Raw genomic sequence first — 27,475 nt, forward strand, 5'->3', positions numbered from 1 at the left:
CTGTTGACTCTCTCAACCGGTGCCCCGTCGATGCTGAGGGGGCTGTAGTCATTGACCCCCGACCTCCTGAAGTCCACAATCATCTCCTTTGTTTTGCTGACGTTCAGGGAGAGGCTGTTTTCCTGGCACCATCCCGCCAGGACCTTGACCTCTTCCAGGTAGGCCCTCTCGTCGTTGGCAGAGATCAGGCCCACCACCACTGTGTCGTCAGCAAATTTGATGATTGTATTGCTACTCCGCTGAGCCACACAGTCGTGTGTGTACAGGGAGTAGAGGAGGGGACTCAGAACACAGCCCTGGGGGGCCCCTATGTTGAGGGTGATGGATGAGGAGGTGCAGTTGCCTGCTCTCACCACCTGGGGTCTGCCAGTCAGGAAGTCCAAGACCCACTGGCAGAGGTCATAGCCCAAGCCCAGGTCCCTGAGCTTGGCTATGAGTATGGAGGGGACTATGGTATTGAATGCCGAGCTGTAGTCGATGAATAGCATTCTCACATAGTTCCCCTGCCTCTTGTCCAGGTGTGATGCTGCTGTGTGCAGCACATGGGCTATGGCGTCCTCCGTGGACCTGTTGGGGCGGTATGCAAATTGCAGGGGGTCCATGTTGATGGGGAGGGAGGAGCAGATGTAGCCCTTTACTAGCTTCTCAAAGCACTTCATGGCTATGGAGGTGAGAGCTACAGGGCGGTAGTCGTTGAGGCAAGCAGGCTTGGATTTTTTGGGTACAGGGATAATAGTGGACTTCTTCAGGCAGGTGGGGATGACAGCCTGTTCTAAGGACAGGTTAAATATATCAGTGAATACTGGGGCCAGTTGGTCGGCACAGACTTTTAGGACGCGGCCGGGGATGCCGTCCGGACCTGCTGCCTTCCTGATATTCACTTTTTTAAAGGTCCGCCTCACCTCATGCTCTGTTACCCTGAACACTGCGCCTCCATCAGCAGCCGACCCCCCCCCCCCCCCATTGCCGTGGCTTGTGAGCTGGTGTTGTTATTACCAGCATCAAACCTCGCATAGAAGGTATTGAGGTCATTTGCTAAGGAGATGTCACTGTTCAGTTTGAGGGAGGCGCCTTTGTAGTCTGTCATCGTTTTGAGCCCCTGCCACATAGCTCTAGAGTCAGCTTGTTCAAACTGGAGTTCAATTTTATCCCTGTAGCGCCGTTTGGCCTCTGACACTGTCCTCCTTACGTTGTATCGCGCCACCTTGTGGTCATTCATGTTGCCTGCCACTAGGCCGTCGTTGTATGCTTTGGTGCGCTCTCTCAGAGCTTCACGGACGGATTTGTCTACCCAGGGTTTTTGATTTGGGTAAACTTTCATTTTGGTAGTGGGGATTGTTTCTTCCACCCTAGTACAAACATAGTCCAGCACTGTTTCCGTGTAGACATTAATGTTATCTGTGTCGCGGAACACATTCCAGTCTGTGTAGTGAAACACGGACCGGAGCGTCTCCTCTGACGTCAAATCCCATTTCTGCACCTCTCGCGAGACTACAGGAGTACTTTTAATTCTCTGTTTGTACTTTGGTGAAAGAAAGATGGACGCGTGATCTGATTTACCAAAGCCACTATCAGAATGAGCCTTGTAGCCACCTTTAAATTGCGTGTAACAGTGATCTAGGATGTTACCGCCTCTGGTGTTGCAAGTCACATGCTGATAGAAGTCAGGCAATACCTTTCTCAGATTGGCGCTATTGAAATCTCCCAGCACTAAAATGGCGGCGTTAACATTCGCCACTTGTATTCTGTTTACCTCGTCGTGGAGTCTGGAGAGCGCAACCTTGTTGCTGGCTTGCGGTGGAATATACACTCCGATCAGGACGATCGCCGTTAACTCCCTCGGGAGGAAGAAAGGACGACACTTGATGGTTATATATTCCAGTTCTGGGGAGCAGTGGTTGGATAATTCCTTCACGTTAGTTGGATCGCTCCAATTTTTGTTAAACATGAAGGCAATACCTCCTCCACGTTGTTTACCGGACTCTGCTGATGTCCGATCCTTGCGATGGATAAAGAAGTGATCTGCTGGTTGAATTGCGTGGTCTGGAACCTCCGGTGTGAGCCATGTTTCGGTGAAGCAGAGGACGTTGCAGTCCCTAACGTCTCTTTGATATTGAATCCTTGCTCGGATGTCATCCAGTTTATTGTCAATTGATTGTACATTGGCTAGCAATATACTGGGCAGTGGTGTACGGTGGCGTCTGGATCTCAGCCTGTTACGGATCCCAGCCCTCTTTCCTCGTCGTCTGGGTCCTCTTTTCCTGGGATCAAGGAACAAAGGATCTGGTCCTAATCTCCGGAGAATTTCTTCAGGCCATTGTTGCGGTTCGGAAAGCTGGTCCAGTGAGTAATCCAGTTGGTAAGTTTCCCGTAATCCAATGTCTATGAGTGACTGACGGTCATATACATTAAATGCACCAACAGTTGGTACAAACAAAACTCTAAAAACTATAAATATTAACAAAAGTAAACACAGTCTCGACGGAGCGCACAGACAGGCAGCCGTTCGTTGCGGTGCCATCTCTATTGTTGAAATATGTCACTGTTGATCATGAGCTGGATAGCCTATATAACCTATGGTTTCAAGGGATGTTAAACCTACTGTAGAATCAAAGTAAATGTTAGTGATTCAAATCCTCATTTAGAGGTAGGGGATCTTGCTTGCCCTGCTGCTCTTCTCTACTTCTACACCAGCCAGAACTGGTGGAGTGTTCTCCATGGATGGTGGTGTCAGGTCCAGCATTGCCTTTTCCATCTTTTTCCTTCTCCCTGTAACCTCTGGATGCAGCCTTCTCCCTCTCCGATAGCTCATCTGACTTCACATGGAATCTTGCCCTGTTGTTTTCTTCTTGCTGAAACAATAGTGTATAATGTGATACTAATTCTGGTGGGCTAAATTACATACAAACTTAAGTTCAAGATATTACAGAAAAGGTCATTCCTAATCCTACTAACATGACAGTTTGAAATACACCAGAGAAAGATATACTGCATGTTACCTATAGTTTTTTTTACCTCTCTCTTTTCCTGGCAAGATAGTCTGCATTGACCCGCTGTCTGTAGTGAGCAGTCTTCTGTTTGCTTGTTTGTGCCATCTAGAAAATAGGTTAAACTAGTTAAACATGACTAATACATGTACTATTACCTAAATGGAATGTCATGCTATACCGTTTTAAAATTTCTCATAAGATGATACAATACTCAAAAAGAAACGTTAATTCCTAAATAGGAATGAAAAATGACAGAAATGTTGAAAAATATATGTTAAAGTATACAAAGAGTTATGCTAAAACAAAGAACTTTATGTATATAAAACATGAATAAAATATAAATATACAGAAACTACAAATACAGGACATATATCTATCATCTAAAACACTCAGCAGTGGTCGCCCCACATGATACTCGGTCGCCCAGATGATGTTTTTAAGGTCAGTCAAATATTACAGGCTAACCATTAGCTACAGAAACCAAACTAGCTAGCTCTTACCACATGTCACTATCAAATTCATCATCAAAATATAGATTTTCAGATAAAACGTATTATTCACAGTTTTGGGGCGGTCGTCCCACAAGACATCCAAAAGTGGCAAGTACATTACAGCAGTTAAAAAAGAGATTTATTTGTCAATATGAAAGAGACTTACTAACCTGCTAGTTGTTTCTCTGGGTCCCTCACATGTGACTGGCTGATGCAACATCCTGTCCTTGAGGTGGTTTCAAAATAAAAGTCCCACAATTGTGTTTTCTTGATGGTAGCCCCAGATGATATTTCATAAAATTAACATATGCGGACAACATTCGTTTGTATATTATGATGGAAGTATATGTGCAAATGCTTCATAATTTTGTCAATGAATGCAAAACATGTTTGAAATTATGCCAAATAGGGCAAGGGAAATATTTAAATAGATTTAAAGTGATTTTAAGCCTGTTGTCCAAATAGAAGTCAATGCTGGACGGTCGCCCCACATGGATATTTGACACTTCAGATAGCAGAAAAATTACCAATAACTCAAATGTTTGGAGGAGTTAGAGTGGGTCTGTATATGGGGAAGGTATTAGAGATACATGTAATCTTTTTATGAATTTTAAAGTTTTTTTTTAAGGTAAGAAATTCAGTGGGACAGAAAAAATAGGCGTCACGTCATTGACCCATGTATGTGACAAATAAACCTCTTGAATCCTGTCATATATTCAATCAGTTTCAGTAACCGCGCTCCGAATGGTAATTGCAAGAATAGCATGCATGTTGCCATATTACGTGTGTGAATTAGTGCGCAAATCATTAATCATACATCAAAATAGCATACGTTTATTATTATACACAATGATGATACAGAAAATTACAGACAAATTAGAAATGCATGGCAAAAGTAGCATTTATTTTCAGTAATTTAGAGACCCCCCAAAAATTCACAAATCATGTTTTCAGGGGAGCTGGTGCCTGACATAGGGGAGCTATGGCTCACCCAGCTCCCCCGTGGATCGCACCCTGATCCCTACTCCAATTGTGCGTTCGGCTGATCGGGCCACTCTGCAGTCTGCTGCGGTCGTGTGCGGTGCTATTCCCAAACCAGGAGGTGATGTTACCAGCTCTCTATTGTGCAGAAATTCTTAAAAGTATCCTCTGACTCACTTTGAACTTCCTTAGGCGCCTAAGGAAGTAGAAGCACTGCCGTGCCTTCTTCACTACACTGTATGTCTATGTGTGTGGTCCATGTCAAGTCTTCGGATATGTGGACTCTGAGGTACTTGAAATTGTTCACTCTTTCAACAGGTGCCCCGTAGATGCTGAGGGGGCTGTAGTCCCTAGCCCCCCGACCTCCTAAAATCCACAATCAGTTATTTGGTTTTGTTGACGTTTTCAGGGAGAGGCTGTTCTCCTGGCACCACACAGCGCCAGGTTCTCCACCTCTCCCAGGTAGGCCCTCTCATCGCTTGAGAACAGCTGTCGTCAGCAAACAGCAAACCACATAACACACAGGTAGACTAGATTGGCTGACTTGTCTGTTCGCTGTGTACACCAAGAAGCAGAAGTGAAATGCTTTAACTGGGGCAATATCATTTCACTTCTGCTTAAAACTGCATGAACAGTGTTCATGGATGGTTTGTGAGACCAACTCGCTGAATGAACTGACAGGGGATTATCCAGTCTTTTTAATTAATTCATAATTGAATGACAGCTGCTCTTGAAGGTGAAGATGCCTGTCTTCCTGCGGGTGAGTTGTTTCCGCTGAATGGTAGAGAAGGTAATCAATCAATCAGATTTATTTATAGAGCACTTTAAACATGACACATGTCAACCAAAGTGCTGTGCAGAGGGTAGATACACATAAATACTATACTATTATTATATACTACTATTGACCGTTGGTGTTTTCTCTGACTTCATCTGCTGTAGCCTGTGAGATAACACTTGAGTATTTAAGGAATTAACTAAAGTAGGTGTAATCAATGCTCCTTTATTTCTATTAGACGTATTACATTTTGGGTAGCACTTTATAATAACACCCTGTTATAATGCATTTATAAGGTATTTGTAGATAATGAACTAATCATGAACAAACCATTTATATACATTCATAAATGATTATTAAATCATTTATAACTATATTTGTATAACATTTACAAGGTATTTATAACGCATTAGTGGATAATGGACTAATCATGAACAAACCATTTATATACATTCATAAATGATTATTAAATCATTTATAACTATATTTGTATAACATTTACAGATTAGTTCTACATTATTTATAATAATAATAATGGCTTGGATTTATATAGCGCTCTTCATGACACCCAGAGCGCTTCACAGAGTCCATTATTCGTTCATACACAGTCATACCGGTGGTGGTAAGCTACAATTGCAGCCAGAGCTGCCCTGAGGCAGACTCACGGAAGCGTGGCGAATAATTATCGCCTACGGCCCCTCCGACCACCACCAACATTCATTCACATGCATACACATTCATACGAGGCAAGTTAAGTGTCTTGCCCAAGGACACAACGGCAATGGGATGGACATGGGCTTGAGCGGGATTGGAACCACCAACCCTTCGATCATTGGACGACCCGCTCTACCCCTGAGCCAAAGCCGCCTCATTATGAACATTGTTTGTACTTGATTTGTTCATCATTAAATAATGTTGTTTAATGTGTAGTAACACATTTGTAGATGCTTTGAAAAATGGATATGAAAAAACGACCATACTGTATCTCAATTTTTTTTCATGTTCAACAAATGATTTGTTAAGACATTCATAAAACATCTATAAATCATTTGCAGATGCTATTGTGGGGGCCAATCTGAAGTGAAGCCTATTCATCATTAACAAATGTCTAATACAGTTAATTATTTGTTTACTTTTTCATCACATGTTACAAATGTTGTAGACAGCTTTCGGATACACCCTTCTTTGTGACATCAAACAGTGACAGAATTAGGACTAAAGATAAATGCAATTGTATTAACATATAAAATACATGTGCATGACATAGTGTAACATGGGGGGGCACTAGGACCCAGGAGTACCCTGGCCGAGCCTATGCCTTCTACAACGCTGTTCGGTTTCCGGGTTCCTCTGATTGGCCACTAAGCCCACGTGACCCTACGCTAGCACGCCCCCCTTATCGCCGCCAGTTATCGCTTACGCCGCGCATGAGCCGCGCCAAGCTCCTCAGCCTCCTCATATTTGCGAATGCATAAACTATATCTTAAATTATGGCTATGTGTCTAATATGGCCGTCGCTTATCAATGACTTGTTTTGTTTACATCAGGGTGAACGCTGTTGCGAATGACAGATCTCTCATATTTGCGAATGCATAAACTATATCTTAAATTATGGCTATGTGTCTAATATGGCCGTCGCTTATCAATGACTTGTTTTGTTTACATCAGGTTTGTCATGACAAACCAATAAAAAATCGCTACTTTACATCAGGGTGAACGCTGTTGGTGCCACCACCCACTTCAATGACAGAGCTCTCATATTTGCGAATGCATAAACTATATCTTAAATTATGGCTATGTGTCTAATATGGCCGTCGCTTATCAATGACTTGTTTTGTTTACATCAGGGTGAACGCTGTTGCATTCGCAAATATGAGAGCTCTGTCAATTGATAAGCAACGGCCATATTAGACACATAGCCATAATTTAAGATATAGTTTATGCATTCGCAAATATGAGAGCTCTGTCATTGAAGTGGGTGGTGGCAGCGTAACAGCGTTCACCCTGATGTAAAGTAGCGTTTTTTTATTGGTTTGTCATGACAAACCAATTACATAATCCAACATATGTGTAAAGAAACAACATATTCCAGTTAACGGTATATTTTTTTAATGATTCATTACGGTATAAATTAGGTTAACTGGAGCTGCGTATTGCTGGCTCTCATATTTGCGAATACAACAGCGTTCACCCTGATGTAAACAAAACAAGTAATTGATAAGCGACGGCCATATTAGACACATAGCCATAATTTAAAATATAGTTTATGCATTCGCAAATATGAGAGCTCTGTCATTCGCAACAGCGTTCACCCTGATGTAAACAAAACAAGTCATTGATAAGCGACGGCCATATTAGACACATAGCCATAATTTAAGATATAGTTTATGCATTCGCAAATATGAGAGCTCTGTCAATTGATAATCGACGGCCATATTAGACACATAGCCATAATTTAAGATATAGTTTATGCATTTGCAAATATGAGGAGGCTGAGGAGCTTGGCGCGGCTCATGCGCATGCGCGGCGTAAGCGATAACTGGGGCGTGCTAGCGTAGGGTCACGTGGGCTTAGTGGCCAATCAGAGGAACCCGGAAACCGAACAGCGTTGTAGAAGGCATAGGTGCACCCTGGCCAGGTAGAGTATCTAGAGAGGAAGTCTCACGAGAGTGAGACTTGACTTCACGTGTGTTGTCGTCTGTTTGAATGGAAGCACGATACATGCAGAACCAAGTTATCCATACTGCTCCTGCCCCACGCTTTTAATAAGGTATGAGCAGTGTTACAAAGGGTCAGATTAAACCGAATATATATATTTATTACTTGAGATATATTGTATAGTATTTGTATATCGTCTGATATCCCTTGTATATTCTTTGTACATATACACGGAATATCCCTTTACCTAGTACAGGCCAGACCATAATATTCGTTCTCCTATTGGACAGCGACCCCCCAGGCGCCACGGCCATACCCCCAATGTCTAGTTCAAAGTCACCGCTAAGACATGCCTGAACATGCCCGGTTCTGCGCAGTAATATGAGACAGAAATAAGGCTGGTACTAGATTATTCACCTTACGTATAAATACGTTGCAGGTGGATACAGCAGTTAGTTACCCGAAAGGTGTTACCCCAACAAGTTGAAGCCTCACACCACGATACAACGTGCTGTGAAGTGGGCCCGTTTTGCCCCGAAATAGAGCCTTGAGACCGCGTGCGAATTGATAGCTGAAGTGTCAGAGTTTAACGCTGTATCGTCGAGTTCGACCTATTCTATTATTAAGTAATAGTCTATTATGTATAGTGTATCGTGCGGCTACCGTTCTACTGTGACCAGCATTACCAACGTTTCATCGTACCGAGCTAGTGTGCTTATCCAGGCTAGGCGGCCTAACCTTGTGCCGTCATCCGAGGAGCCCTAGACGAGGACCGTGTGGATATGTACACTGGATAACCTACACCGACGACTACAGATCCCTTTTCGGCTGGATTATATTGCTTTGGTCCTGTGGCTGTTGGAGCAGAGAATCGTCTACCCCCACTACCGTGTGGGATTTACCCTGTGAGGAGCACCGTCAAGCCCGCCTCTAGGACTCTGAGGCTGGCTAGCTTTCCTCCATGCGGCACTGCACACCGGAGAATAGCTGTTGCTTTGTCTACGGATCAAGGGATTATTGCACCGTCTCCTGTACCTGGAGTCTCCTTATTCCTCGTTGATCCAGACTTTTGCTACCGACAAATCCTCTCCCCTGCTGGCTTACAACCGGAGGGAACCCCCTTAGTATCTCCAGCTGACCTACTAGTGTACCATATATAATTCTTATGCTACAGGTGGTATTAATTATCCCCTTCGTAATATGCTCATGGATTTACGCTCTTGACCTATTCATGCACATTCTTCGCCTTACAAGCGCAACTCTCAATCTTAATAAATGTAAGATAATCTTGGTGCTCTTCTAATAAATATTATAAACAGTACTTTCTTGTTAAGCCGTGTTATTGTGTGGGTGTTCATCTCATATACATGTGTACTGTATGGCCAGTAGTAATGTACATAACTCAGTAGTGGTTTAATGATACCATACTTATTCAATACAGTCAGGGAATTGTACCCCTCAGTTACAATTGGTCCTTCGAGCCGGATGGTAATTAGCGTAATATTAATATAATATTAATATTGACATGGCCAGCGATGAACACTCCACAAACGGTTCTCCTAAGCTAGATCGCCCGCAGCGCAGACGGCAGCCACCTCCTTACCTAGAGGACTACGCTGCCAGTCTACTACCTAGCTTTATACAGACGTTAAACGCGGAAAAAGCGGATAGTAAAAGTATGTCAAACCCTACCGACCAGGCGACCCTGCCAGTAGAGACACTAGTGGGTTCTAACGTAACTGACCAAGCTCACGGGGGGGACCAGGAGGGACATGACATGACTTTACCCCCCGACAACGTCAACGGGATAGTCCCCGGAGAGCTCCAGGATAAAGAAAGCCCTCCAGGGACGGAACCCGACCCACCACCAGAAGAGACGCGCACCCAGGAGATGGACCTCCTCGGAGCGCGACAGGAGAACAGATCTCCAACGAGCACTGCCAGAAGCCGATCACCTCCATCAGTGTCTTCCCCCAGCGAGGCGGACAAGATGCTGGCGCAGGCATTTATCGCCACCCTGGCAGCCTCCACTGAACGCGATCGACTCCAAGCACAGACGCTTAGCGAGCGCGAACATTCTTCCATGGAACAAGAGCGCCTCCGCACGCAACACCAAAGTGAGCGCGAACACTCTACCATGGAAAGAGACCGCCTGCAGGCTCAACAACTGAGTGAGCGCGAACAATCTGCAGACCAAAGAGAACGCTTCCACGCGCAACTCCAAGCGCAAGCCCTTAGTGAACGCGAACACTCTGCGACCCAGCGAGAGCGCTTCCAGGCGCAGCAAAGGAGTGAAGACGACCGCATACGCCTGGAGACCAGACGCCTCCAGACGGAAGAGAATATTGAAAGAGACCGCGCCGAAGCCCAGCGCGCCGCCGCCGATGCACAGCGCGAAGCCGCCAATGCACAGCGCGACGCAGCCCAAGCCCAGCGCGAAGCAGAGCGCGACCTCGCTCACATCAAGCGCGAAGCCGAGCGCGACCGATTACAAGCGCAGATAATGGAGCAACTGATAGCCAGGGCAACCCCCCCTCCCTCCGCACGGAGCTCCAGGGCCTCGTCAAGACAAGGGTCTAGGGCACCCTCCCCTACCCGATCAAGCGACCCGGAGCCCGGCCAACAGAAAGAGCCTATACACGTCTCCGAACCTCCTCCCCGACCGGTCCATGCGAGACCCAGCAACAGGGAAGAACCGGCCTACGCCGCCGAGAGACTAAATAGACGATTACAGGATCTAGAAGACCTGGCAGAGGAAGAAGAAGAGGAAGAGGAGGAAAGTCAAGCCCAACAGCAGCATCGTACTCCACAGGACCAGGAGGTCCAGTACAGCCCAGACTTTACCCCCGAGGCCCTGCGTTACAGACCCCCGACTCAACTCAAGGGTGAGCTTGACGCACGACCAGCCCCGAGGAACAGCACCTGGGTACCCGGGCCTTGGTACCCACCAGGTACCAGCCCACAACGACACGGAAGGGGAGACTCGCCTAGGAGGCCTCTCCCCCAACGCTCATCGATGGGCCAGCCATCCATGGCATCGTACCTTGGCACACCGACGTTCCCGGACTTCACACACGAGAACAGAGCACAGTACACAGAGCTACGAATGTGCTTAGAGACAATGATGTCCGATGTCCCCGATGAGACGTACAAGTATGCTATCCTACTCAAGCACCTGAAGGTGCCCAGAGCGCATAATATAGCGCTGGCATATTCCAACTCAAGTACCCCATACACCGCGGCTCTAGCAGCCCTCGACCAACGTTATGGACGCATATGGGACTACGTAATACAAGAGATAAGGAATATTGACCGTCTACCCCCAGCCACAGACAATCGCTCATTAGATGACCTCTCTATCAAGGTACAATCCCTGGTAGGGATGCTGGGGGCACAAAAGGAAAAGGGTAGGCACGAACTGTACGCGAACTCTAATGTTGAAAGAATATTAGAGAAGCTCCCGCCCGCCCGACAAGAGCGCTTCAGGCGGCAAAGAGACCACCGTGATCCCAACCGTCCCGAGCCATCCCTCCTAGACCTGGCCGACTTCCTGGCGAGAGAAGTCAGCAGCCTACGACTGGATACGTTCGTGCGGAGCGTACCAAGCTCCAGAGAGGGACCTAGGAGATCAAACGATAACCGCAGGCTGGTGACCGTCATGCACCAAGCCGAATCAGTACCGCGTAACAAGAACCACAGCACCCCCTCGACGAAAGAGAAGTGGAAGATTGTATGCCAGTACTGCGAAAAGGAACACTGGCTGTCACACTGTGACACGTTCAAGAAGATGACCGCCGACGAGGTGAGTCAATGGATAAAGTCCAACCGCCGCTGTTACCGCTGTGCGCGCAGTCACATGGCAGCCGAGTGCCGCTTAAAGAAGAGGTGTAGTCGGTGTGACGGAGCCCACTTGGACGTTTTCCATGACAGTAACAGAAGAAAGCCCGCACCCTCAAGCAGCACAAAGGCAAGTGTTATGTACATTGACCCCGCCAGCAGCGGGGGCGCCCGGGTGCTCTTGAAGGTGGTCCGCGTAACATTGAGCTACGAGGACAAGGTCATGGACACCTACGCCGTCCTTGACGACGGGTCAGAAAAGACCCTCCTCCTCGCATCCGCTGCGGCCCAGCTGGGGCTGCGGGGGAGCGAAGAAACGATGGCGATTCGGACTATAAGAAGAGACCTGAAGACGATCAAGGGTGAGAACGTCTCCTTCACTATCGCAGCAAGCGGGCAGCCAGAGAGACGGTATAGGATCACTAACGCTTTCACCAGCCAAGACATAGGCTTGTCACGGTACACCTACCCCATCGCCAAGCTGATGGACAAATACGTGCACCTGCGTCAACTACCTATACCTCTCATAGACGGCGCCACCCCGACCCTGCTGATAGGATCCGACCACGCACACCTCATCGTCCCGATGGACCGGGTCCACACTGGGCCCAGAGGCTGTCCTGCAGCAGTCGAGACCCGCCTAGGATGGACACTACAAGGCCCCCTCTCCAGGTCTCCCAACCGAACAGCAGCCACTCGCTGCCTCCACTCCAGAGTGACAGAAGAAGACACCGCCCTCTTACAGCACATCGAGAGGCTATGGACACTAGAGACAATGCCCTTTAAGAACGAAAAGAAACACATTCGTTCCAAGGAAGACCATAGCCCTCCTCGAGCAGGGGACAAAGAGAGTCAAAGTCAACGGAGTGATGAGATACGCAACTCCACTCCTGAGGCGAGAGGGTATGCCTACCTTCCACGCCCCAAAAGAAGCGACGGAGCGGTATCTATTGAACACAGAGCGGCGCCTAGCCAGAGACCCCGCTCAAGCTACTGTGTACCGCGCTGAGATTGACAAGCTAATCACAGCGGGACACATAAAGAGAATTGACATTAAAGAGGCCGATCAGACGACCGAATCATGGTACGTGCCGCACCACAAGGTCCACCACAACGGCAAGGATCGTATTGTGTTTAACTGCAGCTACCAGATCGGATCACAAAATCTGAATAAAGAGCTCTTGCCCGGCCCAACACTCGGCCCCTCTCTACTAGGCGTGTTGCTACGTTTCCGCCAGAACAAGGTGGCCATCAGCGGCGACATCAAAGGGATGTTCCTGCAGGTGCGACTAGTGGAAGAGGATAAGCCCCTGCTGCGGTTCTTATGGAGAGAGAGGATCGGGGATGAGCAACCATCCATCTATCAATGGGAAGTCCTCCCTTTCGGAACCACATGCAGCCCATGCTGTGCTACGTTCGCACTGCAAAAACACGTCGCAGAGGACCCAGCAGCTGATGAAGAGGTCCGACAAAGTGTAGGAAATAGTTTCTACGTGGACAACTGTCTGCAAAGCGTCTCGACGCCAGAAGAAGCCGAGGCCCTCCTACTCAAGCTCCGCGCCTCTCTGATCAAAGGCGGCTTTGATCTCCGGCAGTGGGCCAGCAGCGACCCTCAAGTATTGCGCAGCCTCTCCCCAGAGGACAAGGCAGCAAGCAGCGAGACCTGGATGGCGACCATCCCAGGAGAAGCCCAAGAAATGACATTAGGACTAGTCTGGCGCTTCAAAACAGACTCGCTCCATTATAGACACACACCCCTGACCAAGGAGCAGGGAAGGTCGATTTCACTACCGACCACAAGACGGAGTGTATACAGAACACTCGCCAGACAATATGACCCGTTGGGATGTATTCTACCTTACACCACCAGGGCAAAGATGATTGTACGAGCGCTATGGGACAAGGACCAGGGCTGGGACGACCCCATACCCGACCACCTTGCTTCCACATGGAGAGAGTGGGAGACAGAACTCAGCTCGCTCCCAGGTGTCAACATACGCCGCAGCTACTTCCCACCCACAGTGAGGCCGGAGACGTGTCAGATGGACCTACACGTCTTCAGCGACACCTCCGAAGTAGCCTACGGTTCGGTGGCCTACTTGCGGGCCCGAGAGGAGGGAGGAGAAATACATACTGCCTTCATCCTGGCTCGCTCAAGAATAGCCCCCCGCAAGCAACAATCTATCCCGCGTCTAGAGCTCTGCGCAGCCCTAGTAGGAGCGCAACTCGCCACGTTAATCCAACGTGAACTCACCATCCCGGTGCAAAGAACAATCCTGTGGTCAGACTCCATGACCGTACTCACATGGATCCAGTCCGATTCGTGTAGATACAAGGTCTTCGTGGGAGTCAGAATCACAGAGATCCAAGATTTAACAGAAGCAGCATGCTGGAGGTATGTGGACACAAAGCAGAACCCAGCCGACGTCATCACACGGGGAATGTCCCTGGATGACCTCACACGTCACAATCTCTATAGTGACGGTCCCGAGTTCCTCAAGCTCCCGAAAGAAGAGTGGCCTACACCCACCCCACGGGAGGCGAGTGAAGAGGAGGCAGAGAAGAAGAAATATATGTTCTGTGGGTTGACACACACACTAGTCCCCACAGATCCCAACATAGACGACTGCCCCACCCTTGAGAGTGCGCAGTTAAAGACATTCCTGTGGCACCACCCTGAGGTTCCGTCCACTACTGACATTAATGCAGCTAACTACGAATAAGCAGAACTCCTTCTGCTACAGCGAGCCCAAAGAGACTCGTTTCCCGACGAGCTAGACTGTCTGCAGGGATCAAAGCCAGTCCCGTCAGACAGCAGACTGCTCCACTTGGCCCCTGAGAGCGACGCCCATAATCTCATCAGAGTGGGTGGTCGTCTGAGGAGGGCCCCAGACTTAACGGATGACGTCAAGTTCCCGATAGTCTTAAACAGCCGACACAAGGTCACAGAGCTCATCATAAAGAAATACGACGAGGACGTGCACCACGCCGGGGCAGAGAGAGTCTTCGCTGAGATCAGACGTCGCTATTGGATACTGCAAGGAAGAGAAGCAGTACGACGCTTCCAGCGGACCTGTCTAGACTGTCGTAAGTGGCGAGCACAGCCCAGTATACCCCGGATGGCTGACCTACCCCCCTGTCGCCTCCGACTCGGCGACAAGCCTTTCACTCCACCAGTATGGACTGTTTCGGCCCGCTGTATGTGAAGAAAGGAAGAGGGACGGAGAAACGGTGGGGTATTGTATTCAAATGCATGACCACCCGAGCGATACACATAGAACTCCTTCCAACCATGAGTACGGACTCATTCCTTATGGCCTTCCGGAGATTCACAGCGCGGAAAGGAAAACCGTCTATATTATTGTCTGATCACGGGACAAACTTCAAAGGCGGAGAAAGAGAGCTGAGAGAGAGCTTCCAAGCTATGGGCCCAGAACTTAAGACCCACCTCGCTCCCTCTCAGATTGATTTCCAGTTTAACCCCCCGAATGCACCTCACTTCGGTGGAACTTGGGAACGAGAAGTACGTTCAATAAAGACAGCCCTGTACGCCGTGCTTGGGGCCCAGACCGTGGCGGAAGAAGTCCTCACGACAGTCCTCACGGAGATCGAGGGAGTATTGAACTCAAAGCTCCTCGGTTACGTCTCAAGTGATGTAGCAGATGTCGACCCAGTCACCCCCAACACTCTTGATGGGGCGGCTGGACCCTGCGCTCCCACAGACAGTGTACAGACCTGAGGAAGCGAACGGACGAAGAATGTGGAGGTACAGTCAAGTATTGGCTGACAAGTTTTGGAACAGTTTCCTCCTCCACTATCTACCGTCTCTACAGACCCGCCAGAAATGGGTAAAAGAAAGAGACAATTTGACGGAGGGCACAGTCGTCATGATTATCGACCAGTCACTACCCCAAGCTATGTGGCCGGCCGGCCGCATAAGCAAAGTGATCACTGGTGCCGACAGAAAGGTCAGAGCGGCAGAAGTGCTCGTCCAGGGGCGGACATACACCCGACCCGTGGCGAGGCTGATAGAGTTGCCAAGGCTCCCCGACTCTCTTGATGACGACCATGACCCCCTGACTTTGTGAATTGCCCTACTCCTCACAACGGACATTGAGTAGTGGACAGTGCGGTTAATCTGTCTCTGCTTATCTAATTAGGTGCAGACTAATTAGGAGGCGGCTGTTACAAAGGGTCAGATTAAACCGAATATATATATATATATATATTTTTTTTTTATATATTTTTTATTATTGCAAAACAAAAAATTATTAAAAGTCAGTACTCAACACACAATGCATAATGAAACTTTCAGTAAAGGTGGTTATAATATATGCAAGTACAGAAACAGGATAAAACAAAAATAGTCTATAATAACATTTTAGCCGTATACAGTGTATATCCAGCGAAATTACAATTATATAAATGTTAGTATATAATATACCCCTAATACCTATTTTCTAAAACCCTACACACATATGCTCCAGCTCAAACCCCCCCCTCCCGGACCCCCTCTTGGATAGTACCTCCATTATCCCTCACTCCTAACCAGACACCACCATTATAAGCTAGCTTTTATTCTCTCCACCACTTCTAACCACATTGACATTTTGGATTCATTGAGCCCCAGAATTCTTGCTGTAGATATTTCTTGATATATCACATCAAGATATGTAAGAAACCACACTTTTCGGCACATTTTTTCCGGTTGAAACCAACGTGATGCGATCAGTTTTTTAGCTACTGTGATACCCGATAAAACCAATCTTTTTAGTTGTGGATTCACTGCAAACTCAAAAACATCATTCAATAGTAATACCGCGGGGTGTACAGGTATATTCCAAAATACGAGTGTTGATAATTGTTGGGACACATCTTTCCAGAATGCCTTAACTGGTGGGCAGTCCCAATACATGTGCATAAATGTTCCTTCGTCCCCATTTGTACATTGGGAGCATTTGGAGTCTTGTATAAGCCCCATTTTGCACAGCCTTATAGGAGTCAAGTATGTCCTGTGAATATAGTTCAGAATGATTTGTTGATGATCCGGGTTCCTTGATGTAAGTCGGACATTTGCCCAGGCTCCTTGCCAATCAAAGTCATATTCCAGGTCTGGTATATCCCTCCTCCAGACAGTGTCTATTTGAAGGGTTTCATACGAGGACGTTAGTAATTGATAATAAAAACTTGATACAAAACCTCCCAATGTATCTCTTTCATAGAAAAATTTGTGGTATCTGTGGTGTTCAATTGGTACGAGTAATGGAACACCGTGAGATCTCATACAAAGTCGTAACTGTATGTAAAAAAGCCATGTGGACTCGGTGAGGTTAAACTTTATGCATATTTCGACATAACTACAGAGGCCCTTGTTATTAAAAATATCCCCTAATGAGTGTATGCCTTTCTCTTCCCATATAGGGAATCTTATAGGTCGTTTTCCCATTAAGAGTGCATTGTTATTGAATATGGGAGTGTGATTATGCCATTCTTGAGGGTTAGGATATTTCTTTTGTGTTTCCCGCCATGTTCTGATTGCATGGGTAATTATTGGGCCAAATTCTCGCTCACAATGCTTGATTGAAAGTTTAGTGTGTGCTATGTCTTTCAGTCTCTGTGGGGCTACCATGTTTTCTTCTAATTCTCTCCAAGATACCAAAGCCTGGGGGTCAAACCATATCTTCACTGGTCTTAATGTGAAGGCCTTAAAATATTGTAAAAAATCTGGGACTGCCATGCCACCGTCTGCTTTATTTCTCTGTGCGGTGGATCTTTTTATGCGAGGTGGTTTGTTATTCCAAATAAATTTGTATGTGGAGGTTTGTAATCTTTTCCAGTAGCCCTCTGGAGGAGGTAACGGAAGCATTGAGCTGAAGAAATTGATTCTTGGTAATACATCCATCTTAACTATTGATACCCTTGCCTGTACTGAGTTTTTAAGTTTTGCCCACCTGTCCAGGTCGTCTTTGATTTTGTTCTGTATTTTTGTGTAATTGTGCTTCACCGTTTGTCTTATGGTGGGAAATATTTCCACACCCAAGCATCTGAAATGTTTGACCATGGGTATCGCACCTGGGAGGGTTGTGTCTTTTTTTGCACTGGTGTTAAGAGGAAGAAAAGCCGACTTAGGCCAATTTATTTTAAATCCCGATAAATCACCAAAGTTTTCTATCAACTTGAGTATATGCGGCAATGTGTTGTTGGGGTTTTGCATGAACAATATTACGTCGTCCGCATATAAACTAATTTTAAGATGTGTGCCCTTGATTACTATTGGTTCTATGTGTTGGGATTGTCTTATAAATTGTGCTAAAGGTTCTAATGATAGATCGAATAGTCCGGGACTAAGAGGGCAACCCTGTCTGGCTGAGCGTGATACCGGAAAGATATCGGAGATGAATGTGCCTGTTGTAATCCTGGCCGATGGGTCCTTGTATAGTACTTTAATCATATCAATGAATCCTTTTCCTAACCCCATCCTTTCTAATACTGCCCATAGAAACGACCATTCCAACCTGTCAAATGCTTTCATAGCATCCAGGGATAGTATCGCCTTAGGTGTGGTGTCCTCTTTGTCTGCATCTAGTACGTGCAGTATTCGCCTTATGTTATCATTGATCAGGCGACCTTTTATGAAGCCTGTTTGGTCCGGATGAACTAGAGACGTCATATGCTTTTGCAATCTGATGGCTAATATCTTAGAGTACAGTTTGACATCGGTTCCGAGGAGGCTTAAAGGACGGTAACTACCGCACTCAGTGGGGTCTTTGTCTTTTTTGTGAAGAACTGAAATGAGTGCGGTATTTTGGTGTTTATGGAAGCTTCCCTCTTTGACTGAGTATAAGATCATATTTAGTAATAAGGGTCCAAATATGTCCCAGCAAGAAATGTACATTTCTGATGGGATACCGTCAATTCCCGGAGCCTTGCCGTTTTTCATTCCGGATATGGCCTTCTTGAGTTCTTCTAATGTGATCGGTACTTCTAACTGTTTAGCGTCGTCCTCCGTAAGTTTAGGGAGAGTCATTTGATTAAGATATGTGTCTAATTTGTCTTGATCAAAGGTCGTTTCTGAATTATATAAATCGGAGTAGAATTCTTTGAATGTATCGTTTATTATTTTGGGTTCTGTTACTAGAGCTTGTTGTTTCCTAATGGCAGTTATATCTGCAAATTTTGCATTAATTCTTAGTCGCATGGCTAATAGGTGACTAGGTTTAGAGCCTTGGAAGTACTGCTGTTGTCTTGTGCTGCGTATTTGCAATTCCGATTTTTGTCTGTATATTGCTTTGATCTCTGTCTTTAGAATGTTTACTTGGTTTTCTAGTCTAGTAGAGTTGTTGTATTTTAAAGAATTAAAAAGCATTGAGTAAAGCGTTTCCATTTCAGATAGTTTTGTGTTTTGATTTTTGCGCAATATGGAGGAAAATCTATCCGAGAAATCCTTAATCATAGTCTTTACCGACATCCATAATATTCTGGGATCTTGCACCGAGTTAGCATTATCCCGTAGGAATATTGTGAGAGCTTCTTTAATTTGTGTAATGAATTCATTGTTGTTAAGCAGCATAGAATTAAAACGCCATCTTGGGGCCCGGGAAGATAGTGTACCAAATGTTGCTTTCAGGATTAAGTAGCAGTGATCTGATAGCGCATTGGGTGTCATTTCCACTTCATATTTATCAAATATTCTCGGGGATGCAAAGACGTAATCAATTCTGGATAGTGTGTTGTGTCTCGACGAACGACAGGAGTACTTGCGGGTCATGGGGTTAAGTGAACGCCATAAATCAGTTACCCCTGTTGATTTCGACCAATCTTTTAATGCTTTAGATGAATTTTTTTGTTCGCTGGAAAAGGTAAGGTAAGTTTTGTCCATCCTTGGGTTCCAAATGGCATTAAAATCCGCACCTATTATATATGAGTATTCGGGATGGTTTAACATTTCTCCGGTTAGTGAAGTGAAGAAACCCACTTCGTACAAATTTGGGGCATATACCGCTGCCAATGCAATTTTCCTGTTATTGTGTATAATCCTAGCTATAGTTATGCGCCCCTCAGCATCCGACCATACCCCTTTCAATTCGATATTTAATTTGCGTCTGACGACTATGGCTACCCCTCTAGTTCTCGTAACAAAAGAAGAGTGACTAATATTATGGTATATGTTATCCGCTAACGTATTTATGTCTTCCTCTAAAATGTGCGTTTCGCTTAATAGAGCCACGTCCACATGTTCTTTTTTCATCAGTGTGAGCACGCTTTTGCGTTTGTGTTGTTTGTTTATCCCACCGGTGTTCCATACCATTATATTCAAACTAGCCATAATCTATGCATGTTTTTGTGTAGTTTTTGGTAATGTTTCTGGAGTGTGAAGCTACAATAGATGTACATCCAATTAATGAGGTCCCGTTGAGAGCTGAGCTTAAAAACATATATATATACAAATAAAAATCCCCTAATTTCCCCTCACCCAGAAAGTCGTACAGGCCTGTGTTCCAAGAACACATCCTCCGCAATTGACTTTCTCCCATAGTCCACCGGATTGCCCAAACTGAGCATTGTAATCTTAATCTACCTATGCTAATTGCCATAGGATCTAACATTTCCATTCTATTGCAATAGAATGTCGCTTTTGGTCTTGCACCTTCCCTTACTGTAATGAAGTGTTGTGATAAATGACAGAAAAAATTAAATAAAAAATAAAAAAAGAGAATAAACTTTTATCGACATATTCATTTGAACCCTCTACTAACGTGTGGAAAAAAGGAAAAAGGGAAAAGATTGTAGAGCAATATTGACACCTTAATGTGAAGAACATTGGAAAAGAACAATGTAAGTTAAAATATATTTTAAAAAATATAGAGTAATGAGAAGAAAAAATTAAATAAAATAAAAATCAATGGAAAGATATAGATAAGGAATGAGAGATAGAATAATTATCAACGTGGAGAAGCCACTAGAATCGAATTAACAGATTAGATAAGATAGAAAAGCAGCGCCTTTTAGAGCTTCAATGTGCCTTCAATGGAGTGATTACTTAAATTGTTAGAATAACCTTGTAGTGTTCATACGTTTAAGTGTGGTTAATTTTTAAAATATTATTAAAGACTGATAGAACTTCATTTAATTTATTATCTGCTATGTGTATACACACCGGATGTTTATAGTTAGAGTTGTAGGCTTCGTTGTCATGGTGCCTTATATTCTAGAAGGTTGTAGAGTATACTAGTGCCTAGACTATTTTATGTTCCAGAATGATCTAAGAGACCCAGGGCATTTGAGCGATAAACCCAGAATATTCCAGATAGATCTTTTTGCAATGATATGTATTTGTCTCCTCAGAGACCAGAGTCTGAAATTATAATGTATTATGAATCGTATTATACACAGTACACATTGTTATAGACGGCTTGCATATCGTCTGCTACCTTGATGAACACAATAAAGTCATTCTAACACTGGTATACATTGAGAAAGAGGCTTATATGTTTCCGGCATTTTCGTCATGCCTTGGGTTATTTGCTCCATTTCGATTCAGAAAATCCTCAGCTTCAATAGGTGTGTGTATACCTGACCTGCGACCGTCACTGCCCAAGAATGATAACAGCGCTGGGTATGATAGCCTTGGCTTGTAACCGGCTTTGAACAGCTTTTGCATCACCTCTTTGTATGGTAGACGTCGGATGATGGCATCTTTGCTCAAATCTTCGTAGATAAATATTGGTTTACCACCATAATTCAGATTCCCACGTTGGTTGCGAGCAAATTTGATGATGTCATCCCTTGTTGTAGTCTTCCGCAGGGTGACAATGATGACTCTTGGCCCGTTGATTCTTTGCCCCCGAGAACCGATTCTGTAAACTTGGTCCACTTCTGGCACTTTGTTTGGATCGATGTTACTCAAAATCGTTGATAACACTGTTGGAAAGTTGGGATCTTCGCAGTTTACTGCTTCATCAAGCCCTACAATGCGGATGTTATTCCGCCTGTGGTAGCGTTGGGTTTCTAGTAGCCTCTCCGTCGCTTCGTTTTTAAGCCCTTGTATTTCCCTCCGATATTCTTCTTTCACTCTTTCCATCTCTTTTCCCATCTCTGTCATGCCACCTTCGTTCGCCTTGACTGCCTTTGTGATTTCTGTCACCGTATTCTCCACTGTCGTGATTCGCATGGACTGTAAAGCGCCCGCTCTCATAACCTCTTCGAATTTAGTATCGATGTGTTCAACGTGTGCTTTGAAAGCGACCATCTGTTCTTTTACGTGTGCTTTGAAAGCGACCATCTGTTCTTTTATCAGGATAGTCAGGGAGTTGAAGTCGGGTTGTGTAATTGAACTGCTTGTGTCAGTTGATGTTGTTGGAGCAGTGAGGGATCCGATGGATGTTTTTGCTATTATCTTCTCAAAATCGCCTGCTTTTTCCTTCACGGTATTTTTTTCTGATGTTCCTGTTATGTTGTCATCTATTGTCTCCCTCTCGGGGCCAGTTGTCTTTGGTCCCTGTGTATTCTCCTCTATATTCCCCGCGTCGGGGCTCACCAACGGATCTGCCACAGCGTCGCCTGTCATTTTCTTTGATCGTGTTTCAATCGGCGCCGTTAGATTTGCCGTTTCTTGTTTCTTTCCCATCCTTTCCTTATCCTTAACCATGTTGTCTTTTGATATAGTTAGTAGAAGGTCTTATCAATACATACGATGTGGTCTAATCTCTTTTGGTATTGTCCAAATAAGGTTTTTAAACGAAATTAACGATAACGGGAGCGGAGCTGTAACCAATTGCGTGCGCTACATATTGCAGCTAAACCGGAAGTCTATATATCTATCTATATATATATTTATTACTTGAGATATATTGTATAGTATTTGTATATCGTCTGATATCCCTTGTATATTCTTTGTACATATACACGGAATATCCCTTTACCTAGTACAGGCCAGACCATAATATTCGTTCTCCTATTGGACAGCGACCCCCCAGGCGCCACGGCCATACCCCCAATGTCTAGTTCAAAGACACCGCTAAGACATGCCTGAACATGCCCGGTTCTGCGCAGTAATATGAGACAGAAATAAGGCTGGTACTAGATTATTCACCTTACGTATAAATACGTTGCAGGTGGATACAGCAGTTAGTTACCCGAAACATGTTACCCCAACAAGTTGAAGCCTCACACCACGATACAACGTGCTGTGAAGTGGGCCCGTTTTGCCCCGAAATAGAGCCTTGAGACCGCGTGCGAATTGATAGCTGAAGTGTCAGAGTTTAACGCTGTATCGTTGAGTTCGACCTATTCTATTATTAAGTAATAGTCTATTATGTATAGTGTATCGTGCGGCTACCGTTCTACTGTGACCAGCATTACCAACGTTTCATCGTACCGAGCTAGTGTGCTTATCCAGGCTAGGCGGCCTAACCTTGTGCCGTCATCCGAGGAGCCCTAGACGAGGACCGTGTGGATATGTACACTGGATAACCTACACCGACGACTACAGAGCCCTTTTCGGCTGGATTATATTGCTTTGGTCCTGTGGCTGTTGGAGCAGAGAATCGTCTACCCCCACTACCGTGTGGGATTTACCCTGTGAGGAGCACCGTCGAGCCCGCCTCTAGGACTCTGAGGCTGGCTAGCTTTCCTCCATGCGGCACTGCACACCGGAGAATAGCTGTTGCTTTGTCTACGGATCAAGGGATTATTGCACCGTCTCCTGTACCTGGAGTCTCCTTATTCCTCGTTGATCCAGACTTTTGCTACCGACAAATCCTCTCCCCTGCTGGCTTACAACCGGAGGGAACCCCCTTAGTATCTCCAGCTGACCTACTAGTGTACCATATATAATTCTTATGCTACAGGTGGTATTAATTATCCCCTTCGTAATATGCTCATGGACTTACGCTCTTGACCTATTCATGCACATTCTTCGCCTTACAAGCGCAACTCTCAATCTTAATAAATGTAAGATAATCTTGGTGCTCTTCTAATAAATATTATAAACAGTACTTTCTTGTTAAGCCGTGTTATTGTGTGGGTGTTCATCTCATATACATGTGTACTGTATGGCCAGTAGTACACATGTACATAACTCAGTAGTGGTTTAATGATACCATACTTATTCAATACAGTCAGGGAATTGTACCCCTCAGTTACAAGCAGTGTTGTGAAGGGCCAGATTAAACTGAATATATATATGTATCGTTTGATATACTTTGTATATTATTTATATATATACACGGAATATCCCTTTACCTGCGTTCAGACCAGAGTAATATTCGCTCTCCTATTGGACAGCGCCCCCAGGCGCCAGCGCGCAAGCCCCCAATGGCAAGTTCAAAGACAACTGCAGGCATGTCAGAACATGCCCAGAGTCAGCGTAGTAATACGAGACAAGGACTGAGGTTGGGACTAGATATTCACTTAAGTATATATATTGGCGCAGGTGTAAACAGCAGTACCCTTACCCACCTTCACCACGAGTCAACGTGCAGTGAAGTGAGCAACCTTGCGTCTAAATAGAGCATTGAGAACCGCGTGCGAATAGAATGTTAAAGTGTCAGAGTTTAATGAAGTAACGTTGAGTTCGACTTAATCTAATGTGAAGTAAATAGTCGATCATTTATTGTATATCGTGCGGCCACAGTTCTTCCGTGTGTAGCATTACCCATCGGTTCGTCGTGTCTTTAGCTAGTGCACTTAACCAGGCTGTGTGGCCTAAATACGTCGCCCACACCCGAGGAGTCCTAGGCGGAGAACCGTTGGACATGTACACAGGAGAATCGGCGCCGGCGATTGCAGAACCATTCCTGGTTGGATTATATTGATTTGGGACGTGACTACCGGAGAAGAGCATCGTTGATTTCCACTATCGTTTGGGATTCAACCTCGTGAGGATTACAACTCGGGCCTGCCTCGTGGACGGGGCTGGATAGCTGTCATCAATGCTGTCGAGCATTTTGGATTACAATTATTGCTTTTGCTGCTGATCAAGGGAGTTTACAAGCACCGACTCCTGTACCTGGAGTCTCTTTATTCCCCATTGAATCAGACGGAGTACCCGAACATTCCTCTACCCTCCAGGCCTTACACCCCGGAGGGAACCCATTGTCTCCAGTTGGTACCAGTGTTGCCCTATATAATTGCTACTATACAACAGGTGGCGTCAGCTTAGACCCATCGTAGGATTCCTGCTATTCTTAGTGACTTATGCTCTTGACTGACTTTACGTATATTCTTCGCCATACAAGCGCGACCCTAATTCTCATTCTGTAACCTAACGTTGCCTAATAATAATAAATTACCCTCCAATAGTATTTCTGTGTCAATGCCGTGTTCTTGTGGGTGTTCACCATCTATATTTGATGTACTGTCTGGCCAGTAATTAAAGTACATAACTAGCAGTGGTTTAATCTATCACAATCTTTAATACAGTCAGGGTTTTGTAACCCCTCAGTTACAAGCAGGTTAAACACCTTTTTTGTTGGTAAATCTATTCCACCATTTCCGACCTACAAACAACTCTTATATGTTGTGTAGACATACTTGATGTGGTGGGCGCTAACGTTACATTTGTTCCTAATGTGTGCTCAGTATATTGCGGTATGTGATGATCAGGGGCGTAACTTGCGGGGGGGTCCCCGGAAAATGTCCCCCGCATGATTTCAGAATGCAGTATTTGTCCCCCCCATGTTTTCCAAACCGCTGCAACTGCGCAGCCTGGCGGCCAGCACTGTGACTCGCTACTACACAGTGCCGGCACTGCAGATTTACCCTACTCTTGGAATTCATTGCCAGTTCCTCAAAGTCATACATAGGGGCGCTGTTTCGATAATGCAGTGTTATTAAAGCAGTGTGTAGCCGAGGCATGAACCAGTTGGAACTGGAAATCCGTTGGTAAAGAAATAGCGGCCTGGAATAATTTTTGGGACGCTCTCGTCTCAATTCGCAGTAAAGGAATATATATCTGCGGTTTCCCTGGCGGATGGCGAAAAAAGCCAGACGATTCTACTATGAGTCATGACATTTGACATAGTCTATGACATCATACTTAACTTAAACTTGAACACGGAGGCAGTTACAAGAACTATCATAATCCGAGCCCCGGGAGGGTGGTCGAAATCGAATACCTTTTGCGATGTATGCAGGGAACGAATTGAGCTGCCTGTCGCCCATTCTAACGCAGGAGTCCTGGACCCCCGACAGGTAAGGTAAGCGATTTTAGATGTATCACTTTAAGTGTGCGGCTGTTGTCCGAATACTAGTGAATATTGAAAAATAAAGGCATGACATTTAGAGACGTCCCCGTCGTAGCGTTCTGGTGCGGGGATATGGGTCTCTGTGCGGGGGCGCAACAGCAACAGGTGGGGTAGGCTGGGCAGAGATTTATGCATCAAAACGATTACATTGTTTGTCTTGCATACATTCGATTTATAATGCGAGCACCTGCATTACAATCAAATGACTGATCTGTTATGTGTTATGGACCAGAGTCTCGAGAGGCACTTTATAATAGAAAAAAGACAGTGCAAACATGTATATGTCGCTTACAGTTTATTATGCCTATGCAGCTCGTTTATTTTGACAGAGTTAAAAAATGTTCACTAGTATCATTATATTAAATTAGCGGACGTGCAGCTGGACAAGCCCTGGCTCCACGATGACCACTTCTTACAAGAGGCGCCACCGCCTGGGAAAATGCGTATTGCACACCTGGTATTAGAAAAAAAAAATTGGGAAGGGGGGGCGCCCCCCCCTGCGACGTCACTGACCACGCCCCCTAATATGTCCCCCCCACCGCTGGGACCAAAGTTCCGCCACTGGTGATGATGACACGACACACAAGGGTAATAATTATTTGTATTTTCAGACTGTATAGGCGCCGATACAGCCTGAAAATACAAATAATTATTACTCTTGTGTGTCGTGTCATCATGTGTGTCTGTGTGTGTGTGTGTGTGTGTGTGTGTGTGTGTGTATGTGTGTGTGTGTGTGTGTGTGTGTGTGTGTGTGTGTGTGTGTGTGTGTGTGTGTGTGTGTGTGTGTGTGTGAGAGAGAGAAAGAGAGAGGCTATAGAGGCTGATATTCAAAGCGTAGGAGACAGAAGTTGACTCTAGATCAGTGACCAGGAAGACTTGTGAAGTATCTCTCTTTTCTTCATTTATCTCTATCTAAGTTCATTGATCGTATAGTTTTCTATATCACCCTTCTCCTGCATTGGTTAGGTAGTTCTCAGATGTTCGGTTCAAGTAAGGAGAGACTGCTGACAAAGTGGTCAAAATAACTGCGGTGTTTATTAATACCACAGCTTAGGAATCAACAAGTACATCGTCTCTTTGGTTCAATCTAATTGTCTCTTTCATGTGGCTGTTGTCAATGCTCGGATCAGCTAGGGTGATCAGAGTTTTCTTCTGCCGGTGCGGTTCTCTGGTTGTTGTCTTGGTTTCCAGGCCAACACGCGCCTTCTCTCTCGTGGTTCGCTGGTCTGGTTGTCAAGGCAACCTGGTCTCCTCGCCGATCAGGCAGGGAGCGCGTGCTTTCGTATCGGCGGAGTCTGCTATGAGCCTTGGCGCTGTCATCTAGTGTCAAATGGCTCTCTGTGTCATCGGCTCTTCAGTAGCCGGCTTGGCGAGTCTCCCTCTGTCGGTGGAGGTTTTCAGCGCTCCAGCTGCGATGCGATCTCTGTCATCGTCTGTGTCCATGGCTCTGCTCTCCAGGGATCCTTCTCCGTCTCCCCTGAGTGTCTTGCTCGG

At 45.6% G+C, this 27,475-nt stretch overlaps 1 protein-coding gene across 1 annotated transcript in view; it reads left to right on the forward strand.

Moving 5' to 3' along the window:
* The first annotated feature begins 5,093 nt into the window (after positions 1-5,093).
* Positions 5,094-27,475, forward strand: part of ripk3 (receptor-interacting serine-threonine kinase 3) — a 74,476-nt gene continuing 52,094 nt past the window's right edge. Inside the window, exon 1 of the mRNA XM_084327236.1 lies at positions 5,094-5,222. The gene's annotated coding sequence lies outside the window, so the exon portion shown is untranslated. The remainder of the gene's footprint in view (positions 5,223-27,475) is intronic.

The sequence above is a fragment of the Notolepis coatsorum genome, assembly GCF_963971535.1.
Source record: "Notolepis coatsorum genome assembly, chromosome: 13".
Taxonomy (NCBI): domain Eukaryota; kingdom Metazoa; phylum Chordata; class Actinopteri; order Aulopiformes; family Paralepididae; genus Notolepis; species Notolepis coatsorum.